The sequence below is a fragment of the Marmota marmota genome, unplaced genomic scaffold, assembly GCF_001458135.2.
Source record: "Marmota marmota marmota unplaced genomic scaffold, marMar, whole genome shotgun sequence".
Taxonomy (NCBI): domain Eukaryota; kingdom Metazoa; phylum Chordata; class Mammalia; order Rodentia; family Sciuridae; genus Marmota; species Marmota marmota.
The window spans coordinates 57,867,729-57,877,772 of NW_025999842.1; the positions used below are offsets into that span (position 1 = coordinate 57,867,729).

The 10,044-nt window shown below is 39.7% G+C and overlaps 1 long non-coding RNA gene across 1 annotated transcript; it reads left to right on the top strand.

Moving 5' to 3' along the window:
- The first annotated feature begins 53 nt into the window (after nt 1-53).
- On the top strand, nt 54-9,827 carry LOC125615034. Its single transcript, XR_007345619.1, has 2 exons — nt 54-1,869; nt 9,409-9,827. It is a non-coding gene; the product is annotated as an uncharacterized LOC125615034 (long non-coding RNA).
- The last annotated feature ends 217 nt before the right edge of the window (nt 9,828-10,044 follow it).

Below are 10,044 nucleotides of genomic sequence, written 5' to 3' on the forward strand. Positions count from 1 at the left end.
TTTTTTTTTTTTTTTTTTTTTTTTTTTTTTTTTTTTACCACTGTGACCACAAGACCTGACAAGAATAATTAGATGAGGATAGGTTTATGTTGGTGCTCACGGTTTCGGAGACCCCAGACCATAGACAGCCGACTCCATTATTCTGGGCCTGAGGTGAAGCAGAGCATCATGACAGAAGTATGTGGAGGAGAAAAGCATCTCAGCATGGGGCAATCCGGAAGTAGACAGCTCCCCTCACCAGGGACAAAATGTAGACCCCAAAGACACAACCCCAGTGGCGTACCTCCTCCAGCACTCCCTGCCTGCCTAGAATTACTGCTCAGTTAATCCACGTCAGTGGATTAGTACACTGATTAGGTTAAGGCTCTCCTGACCCAACCATTTCACCTCTGTACTTTCTTGCATTGTCTTACACATGAGCTTTTGGTGGACACCTCATATCTAAACCATGGCATGAAATCTTTACCTGTGACCAAACCAATGCCATTTTTCCATTCATAAAACATACATAACCTTTTTTGATCTTTTCGTTTTCCCCTGCATAATCATCATCTGTGAGCTTTCCTAGCCTCCTCTGCTAAGATGGTACATTTCTATGAGGCAGGAACTGCGATTGACCAATCATTCCGTCAATGTACATTTCAGGAGGACTAGAGCAAGGGACCTGAAGTATCTTTAAAATTCCTCAGTGTCCTTCTAGTTTCAAGGATTATATAATTCCGTTGTAGTAAAAAATGAAATCAAAACTTCTATAATTTTAATATCTATGTGCAGATTTTTTTTCCTGGTAGTGATAAAAGTGATAACTAACATAGGCTGAACATGGGGCTAGAGGATACTCAACATGACACAAACCCTACTGCATGAAATCAGAAGTGAGAGAAGAAAAGGGGACAGTTCATTTTCGATTGGGGAGCGGTCAGGAAGAGTTTCCAGTAGGTCTTTATTCTTTGAAATGTATCTTGAAATGTGACCCCCAAGCATTGGCAAGCAGAGGAAATAAAGAAATTCAACTTCACATTTATCTGGGCCCTTCAGTGAGTTTTATATGAGTGTCTGGTAGGTTGTAAGAGAAGAATATTAAACTAAAGAGTAATTAGGATCCAGGTTCAAGAGCCTTTGCTTATCTCATGACTATTGCCTTTTCTCTGTATCCTAAGCAGCCATGAATAGAACGCCTAACACATAATATTCAAATTAAATCACTCATTTTTATTTGTCTAGGAATTTTATAATCATAGGGAGTTTGGTTTCAGCTCTTTTTCTTTGAACAGTCTAAAAAATATCTGTCTGCATTTTCTTAAACCAGCCCACAACCAGCTTGGTCTATGGAAATTTTATTACACTGAAACATTTTTACATTCAGATTCCAAAGATTCCCACTGAGAGCAGAAAGCTGTGCTTCCTCTCACTCACTTTGCAACTTCCCCAGAAATACTTGCCCCCAGCTCTAAGGGCAGAGAGAGTCGGGGCTCTTTCAACATCAGAATTCTCAAGAATTTTCTGGATGCCAAGGCATATGCTCTGTGGATTAAGGAGATGAGTTTTGATTTTTCATTTATTGTTGTTGTTGTTTTATCTCCTATACTTTGTTAACTCACTTAGGGAATTATATCATCTATATCTTTACAATACCAACTATAGATTGGAGCATTTAGTTGACAAGTCATCTTTAAATAATCACCCATTTCTACACATTTGGCCCAGTTCTCCTCCCCATCTCCTTCACATGTTGAATTTCCTTACAGGTATCTCATAAAGAGAAGAAAGAGCTCTTCCCTGTTCAGAACCGTTGCTCCACGGATGTGAAGATATTGTGCTTCTTTTTCATACCCAGTTCCTCTTTTCATCTCCAGAATTCTAACAGAGGTACTCCATTAGATTGTTTCTTACTGTGGGAAAACGTCAGTGTGGTTTTTTGCAGTCTCTCTCTTATAAGATATGCTAAAATAAAAGCAAGGTTAAATATTTTCAGAATTATTTATTTTCCTGGTTTCAAATAGGTCAGTAAACCCTGACCACATTGAATTACCAACCCTTAAAACCAACAAAACAGGTTTTTAAGGATTACTGCACAATCTCATGGGAAAAAGTAAAATCAATAAACTAAAATTTCTTATGATAAATAGGTTCATTAAAGTTATGGGTTTAAAAAAAACACACAGTTTGGGAAATCTATCCTTTTTTGTGCCAGACTACATTGTCCCTTGAATCTTTTTTTTAACAAAGGGAAAAAAATATGAACAGCAGAGACAAAACATGGTCAGATTTCATGCACTTTTTAATTCCCATCAAATGCAAGTGCAAACTATGCTCAGCTATTCCTCACCCTGCTCTTAGTCTGCCTCCCAACCCGGGAAACAGTCAATGTGCAGCTAGATGCATGGCCTGAGGGTCCCCCGACCCTGTTGGAGGCAGAAGGCAGGGCAGGGGTATCCATGCTACCCTGAATATGCCACAGCAGCTGAAGGAAGACCAGCTGCCCCTACCCCCAGTGATGCTTCTTCCTGAGTCTCTGAAGGCAAATGAAATATGCCCACATTTCCAGGTCCTCATCCCATAATTCCCAGCTGCAGAAAAGCCTTTATAGAGGTATCTGTATTGTCTTTCAACAAGGGATTAAGGTCTGCAGAATAAACCAGCAGGGTCCCTAAACAACAAGAAGAAAACTTCAGGTAGAAAATTTGGAGTGCATTTTTCATCTTTCATTGGGCAAATGAGTAATTGTTTTACCAAAAAAAGCATCTTCATCTCTAAAGCCAACAATGTACCATCTTCCAATCTTTGCCTGCTTTGGCCTGATAACCTTCTCTTCTGTATGAGTCATCTCCCTCTGACTCTCTCTTATAGGAACATTTTGGACGATGTTTATGCCCAAAACAATAATCCAGGATACTCTTGCCATCCCCAAAGTCTTAATTAAATCACATCTGTGAAGACTGTTTTGCCACCGGAGCCAGCATTCCCAGGTTGAAGCAATTAGGGCATGAATCTTCTGAAAAGTGTAAATTATTCAATCACAGTAAGCAAGTCAGAGAGTGAAAGACCTGGTCCATGTCTAGGAACCATATCATACCATGACCTCCTGAGGGCTGCATTTTGCCTTTATTGATTGATTGTCGGTGTGTGTGTGTGTGTGTGTGTGTGAAAGAGAGAGAGAGAGACAGAGAGACAGAGAGAGAGAGGAAAAAGTCTCGTTCTTTCTCCATCTCAACTGAGGAGCTAAATGACATTGTACATTGAATGCTAATCATCGCATTCTAATTTGCCAGTTTGCATTTGTGCCACCCAGAGTTCTGCTCCTGAGTCACAGCCAGCAGCCTTCTTGTCCCAGCATTCCTTGATCTCCATGTGGACTCATTGCCCTCTAAACATCAACTATCTCTGCAGGACGTAGGGTGGCTCACAGTAGGTACTTCCAGGGTCTCAGTCTTGCCTTTGCTAATTGCCTGTTAGATGAAGTTTATGCAGCCACTGACCTCAAAATTTCACTTTGGCCAGATATAGGATAAAATAATATATCCTATTGTGTGAGTGGCTAATCAATAAACAGTGACGTTGTGTGTGTGTGTGTGAATGCACATATTTAACTTATAATATTTAAATATATATTTCTGTGGCAAGAACACATCATGAGATCTATCCTCAACCATTTTTTTTAAGTGTACGATACATTACTGTTGAGCACAGTGCTGTGCAGTGGGTCTCTAAAGATAATTCATATTTCTGACAAACTTGATGCCTATGGATTAGTGATGCCCTCCAACCCTACCCCTGTCATGTCACCATTTGTTTTATGAATTTGATTACTTAATAATAATAATGTATTTTAGATAAGTAGAATTGCATAGGATTTGTCTTTCTGTGACTGGCTTATTTCATTTAGCATATGTCCTCAGGGTTCATCTGTGTTGTCTCATAGTGCAGAATTTCCATTTTTTTAAAAGACTAAATAATACTTCATAGCCAGGCACGGTGGCTCATACCTTAATCCCAGCATCTCCAGGGTCTGAGACAGGAGGATCGTGGGTTCAAAGCCAGCCTCAGCAACAGTGAAACCCTGTTTCACTAAGCAACTCAGTGAAACCCTGTCTCTAAATAAAACACAACATAGGGCTGGGGATGGGGCTCAGTGATTGAGTATCCCTGAGTTCAACCCCTACCCCCCCAAAAAAAAACTTCATTATAAATTGATACAACATTTTCTGTATCTAGTCATCTGCCGATGAACATTCATGGAGTTTGGGGATCTTGGCTATTGTGAACAATCCTGCAGTGAAGATGGGAGTTCAGATACCTCTTCAAGATCCTGATTCCAGTTCTTCCCAGAGTGTGATCATCGGCTCATATATGTTCTATATTTAAATTTTTAGGAGCTTCCCTTCAGTTTTCCATTGTGGATGCACCACTTACTATTCCCATCAACAGTGTGAAAAGAGTTCCAATTTCTCCACAATTTCACCAACCCTCATTATCTTCTCTTATGATAACCATCCCAACATATGTGAGATGATATCTCATTGTAATTTGATTTGCATTCTTTAATGCTGATAGACACTGAGCACTTCTCTCATATATACATTGGCAATTTGTATATCATCTTAGGAAAAAAAAATATCTGTTCAAGTCATCAGCCCACTTCTTAACCAGGTGATGAGATGTTTCACTATTGGGTTGCACGAGTTCCTTATGTATCTCAGATTAACTCCTTACCAGGCAGATTGCAAATATGTACTCCTGTTCCACAGGTCACCCTTTCTGCTCTGCTGTTTGTTTCCTTTGCTATGCAGAAGCTTTTTATTCTAGACCCACTTGTTCTTGATTATGTTGCTTCTGCATTTGGTGTCCCAGTCATGAGATTATTGTCAAGGCAGAAGTTCTAGCACAGCAATTAGACACAGGGAAAAGGGCATCAAAATCAGAAAATGACATGATCATATATAGAGAGCCTTAAAGCCAATATTTTAAAATATCTCCCAAACTAACAAATAAATTCAGTAAGTTGCAAGATACAGAGTCAACATACAAAAATCAGTTTTATATCTATGCACTAACAAACTCTTAAAGTAAATTAGTAAAACTGTCTCATTTGTAATGGCACCAAAAAGAATAAACTACCTCATAATCAACTAGGAATCTAAAGTATTTGTATAATGAGAACTATAAAATATGACAGGAGCCATGACTCATGCCCGTAATCCCAGCAAATTGAGAGGCTGAGGCTGGAAGATCATAAATTTGAGACCACTCTGGGAAACTTAGTGAAACCCTGTATCCAAAGAGGATGGGGGTGGCTAGGGATATAACTTAGTGGTAAAGCGCCCTGGACTTCACCCCCTAGTAACCCTCCCCGCAAAAGCCACAACACATCTAAAGAAATTAAGACATAAACAAACAGAAGAACACAGAGTGTTGTTCATAGGTTTGAAAAATTGATGATCAAATGATCATACTACCCAAATTCAATTCAGCAAATTCAATGCAGCCCTTATCAAAATACCAATGACATGTTTTATAGAAATAGGAAATGTAATTCTACAATTCATACAGAACCACCAATAGTCAAATCAATCTTGAGAAAGAACCAAACTGGAGGCACCATACTTCTTGGTTTCAAAATAGTACAAATCTAGAATAATCAAAACAGCATGGTACTGGCAGAAAGACAGACATAGAGACCAATGGACAGAATAGAAAGCCCAGAAACGAATCCAGGCACATCTGATTAACTGATTTTTGTGAAGGTTCCAAGAATACACTTAAATAAGGAAGGGATAGTCTGATCAACAAATGTTCCTGGTAAGACTGGATATTTACATCCAGAAGAATGAAACTGGATCCTTATCTTACCCCATGCATAAAAACCAACTTAAAATAGAATTAAAACTTAAAATGTAAAAACATAAAATTGTAAAACTCCTAGAAAGAAATGAGGGAAAATCTTCATCACTCTTTCATATCATGCCTTTTAACATAGCGTATATGGTTGTCATAGTAAAGTAGCATTTTCAAAAATTTCACATCAAAACTACGACAATATGATCCAGTTAGATTTAATCTGATTTTAATAAGGATCTACTATATGCTCTGAATAAGAGTGAGGACACCTTTGTAAGCTCATGTTCTAATGCAGAAAGCTAGTGTGTTAAACAGTTGATGATAATACAAGATAATTAGAGCCACCAACTCAGGAAATTTAAATATGATACTTGATGTTATTAAGGAATTATTAATCTTGTAAAGTGTGAAAATGTTATGCAAGATAACTTTTAAATATCTTTATTTATTGAAGACATGTACTGTATTATTTGCTGATATAGCAAGTTACCACAAATCCAGTGACTTACAACAGCACAGATTTGTTTGTGGAAACAGAAGTCTGAAATGTCTGATGGGGCCAACATCCAAGTATCAGCATGTGGCTGGACCTTTCTGAAGGCTCCAGGGGTGAATCCACTTTTGCCTCTTCCAGTTCCTAGAAACCCGTGGGTGGCATCTCTCCAATCTGTTCCCACTGTCACTCTGCTGTCTCTGACTCCTGCTTTTCTGCCCCCTCTTCTAAGCATCCTTGAGATTACATTGGTCCTATCTGGATAACTCAAGATCATTCCCATCTCAAAATCTTTTTAGACACATCCGCCAGATGGGGAGGGCTGGGGAGACTACTTTCGAGCAGGAAAGCTAAAGAGCTTGTTATATTTAATGGTTTTTAGAGTTGTCATTACCTTAGAGTCTCTCCAGAATCATCCATATTTCATAGCATTATGGCCCAGAGAGATCTTGCAGCAAAATATCCTGGCTTAAAAAAAAAAAAGCCCACATTAAAACATGCAGAAGAGTAGACACACTGAGGGAAATCTGGTTTTAAAGGGCCAGGCTCCAGAGCTGAGGCTTGGGATCTTTCTAGAGATTCAGGAGTCTCGCTTCATTTTCAATTCTCTAAGGGTCCTGGCCTCCCTGGGGGAGCCCAATCTTGGTCCCTTCCTTCTAGCTAAGGCTCTGCGTGTCCACAGGGCGGCGCTCGCACCATCGTTCTGATCCTTTCCTTGGCGTCCTCATACTCTGTCCTGTCCATATTTCGTTCTTTTACGTTGAAAATAAAGTGTTATGACCTAAAAACATCATATTTTAAAGTCATAGAAACAATAAGACGATTCTTTCTCTTAATCCCTTTAAAGCAACATAAAATTTGAAAAGGAACAAGTTCCTCCAGGATTTCTTTTCAAGGATGCAACTGTAATTATTCATACCACCAGCAGATGGCAGTGCACAATTATTAATAATTTTGCCTCCCTTAGAACAAAGTGGGTTATAAAATTCTTTGGAGATTGGTAGAACTACATAATAAACAACTGTTTATAGATCTGCTACTGAGTGAAGAGTTATTATTTAGAGTATGGGTTGAATTAGTAAAAACAGACAAAAATTCTGTTGTGTTGGAGAGTATGTCTAGTAAATCTACGTGTGAAGTCAAGAAGAAGGAATTTCACCTTGACCTTCCAGACTTTTTGAAAGTCACACCTCTGAAGGGAAATGTGGTGAGAAGAAGGAAGGAAAACAAAATACAACAAAATCCCTTTCTAAATATGGAGACTTAAGAAGGGGAAAATGGTTAGATCCAAGTCAATGGACCCAACATTTTATCCATGGAAATGCATTGATTCTCTAAGTGACAAATTACAGGTTAAGGCTCTAGTCCTGACCCAGATACTGACTCTTTATAGGATCTTAAGCAAATTGTTAAATCCCTGGACTTTAATTTAATTTTCTGTACATATTAAGGCCTTAGACTATGCAAGCTTTTTAGCCAGGGTAAATTTGTTCTTTTTTCTTTTAAAATATCTTACCTAGATACTCATCACATAAAACAAAGGATATGTCTGAGGGGAAGCAGACCTGTTCCTCTTGAGTCCCCTACCCGTTAAATTAGGGTACAGTTTGAAAGTTACAAGAATGGGTCATCTTTCCAATACCATCCAGCTCTAACTGATCATTATTCCCCCAATGCACTGAATTAATCATAAGAAAGCAACAGTCTCAAAATTACTTGCTACTTAAAATTTTAAAAACTAAATCCTGAATATTATGACAAACTGGGTCATTGAGTCTGTCGTTAAGAACAAAGAGAGCCTGACATTTAAAGCATTTTCACTATATTCGACATACGGATCTCTGAATAATGACATTATCTCCTTGCTTTTCGGCGCCCTTTCCCACACTCAGCCAGGTGTCAGCTGTGCACATCCTCTCGCACCTGCTCTCAGAGACAAGAAGAAGGCTGGCTCCCTGCACCCAGGCATCAGACACAGGCCTTTGGCTGTAATAAGTGCCAAAGCCAAAGGTGGTACATACGGCTTACCGCTGAATCATGGTGTAGTGAGCCAAGGAGCGCTGGAAGCCATTCAACCGCACAGCACAGCCCTAGGCAGGGTGGGAAGGGCAACTTGAGGGCAAAGGATGTTGAGAGAGTGCATGAGACAGAGTCTAGAATGCATCTTTCCTGGGCTCAGGTTCCACCTCTATCACCTTGGGCAAGTTATTTCTGTGCCTGGATTTTAATTTTGAATAGTCTTAACTACTTCATAGGAATGATAAGACCTTGCAGAGCAAATACCAGTAGTGTATGGACACCAAGTGAGTTTCAACTGTCTCTCTGTGGATTCATGCAAATGCCTCTAGGCTGAGTTCCTCGGTGTCCCTCTTGCCCCTTTTCAATGCACTCTCCACAACAGAGTGAAAAACATTTCAAATATAGGTCACATCATATCACTCCACTTTTAAACTTTTCAATAACTCTTGTGCACTTGAAAGAAAACTGATACTCCTCACCCTCACCTCAAGCCCCACAGGGTCTTCCTTGTCTATTTTCCTGCTGAATTGCTACTTGCTGACCACAGTGCAGCAATACTGGCCTTATGACAGGTCCTGGGACAACCCAAGCCTTTCCCAGTCTGCAGAATTCCTGAGCTTGCTCTTTCCCCAGAACACACTGGCACTTTCTGAAGTCACAACTAGAATATGTCTCCCAGAGTGCTCTTCTATGGCTACCCTATCTAAAGTATCAGGGATAGTTGACCTTTATTTCTCTAGCACAGTAGTTGGAAATTTTTGACCTGTGGGTCAGTCCTGCTCCGTGTGTGTGAGTGTGTGTGTGTGTGTGTGTGTGTGTGTGTAAGTTTTATTGGAACCCTACCATTCTTTTTTAATTATGTATTGTCTGTGTCTGCTTTGATATTACAATAGCCAAGAGAACAGCTGCAAAGCTGAAAATGTTTTCTATCCAGTCCTTTGCTGAAAAAGTTTATTGATCCCTGATCTAGCATATCATCTATTTGTCTTTATAACACCGATCACTTTGGCAATGTTTTACCTCTTGGTTTATTTGTTCATATTTCTATTCCTGTCCAGGAGGCTGAATACCACTGTTGTTCTATTCCCCATCATATCTGTAGCTTCCAGCTTGGAGCCCAGAACAATTTATAAGACTGTTGACATCATAAACTCTATCATTTGAAGAAAAGAATACTACTGAAGAAAAATAACTGAGTACATGGAACTTACCAAGTCCAGAATATAACCCAAATGGATTTTTAAAAAAAGTAATTGATTCTTGCCTGGTTGAGTGGCACATGCCTATAATTCCAGCTGTTTGGAAGACTGAGGCAGGAGGATCATAAGTTGGGGAGCAGGCTGAACGAATGTTAGCTGCAGGGTAGCCTGGACACTCGACCCTCACCTGTCTGGTTCCTTATCGCTTGTTTGCCTCAAGTCTGAACACTCAACATCACTCAAGGTTGAACACTTGACCCCCACCTGTCTGATGCAACGGAAACCCACATCTGACCCCTGCCCATCTGCCTGAAGGCAGAAGATGACACCCTTAGCAACTACTGTATGATCCAATCACTGTATTCCAACAAGACAGCTTGCAGACCCAAAGACCCCATTAGATTTTGGCTATAAAAATTCTCCTCTCTCCCCTCTCTCTCTTTCCTCTGTCTCTCTCTCTCTCTCTCTCTCTCTCTCTCTCTCTCTCTCTCTCTC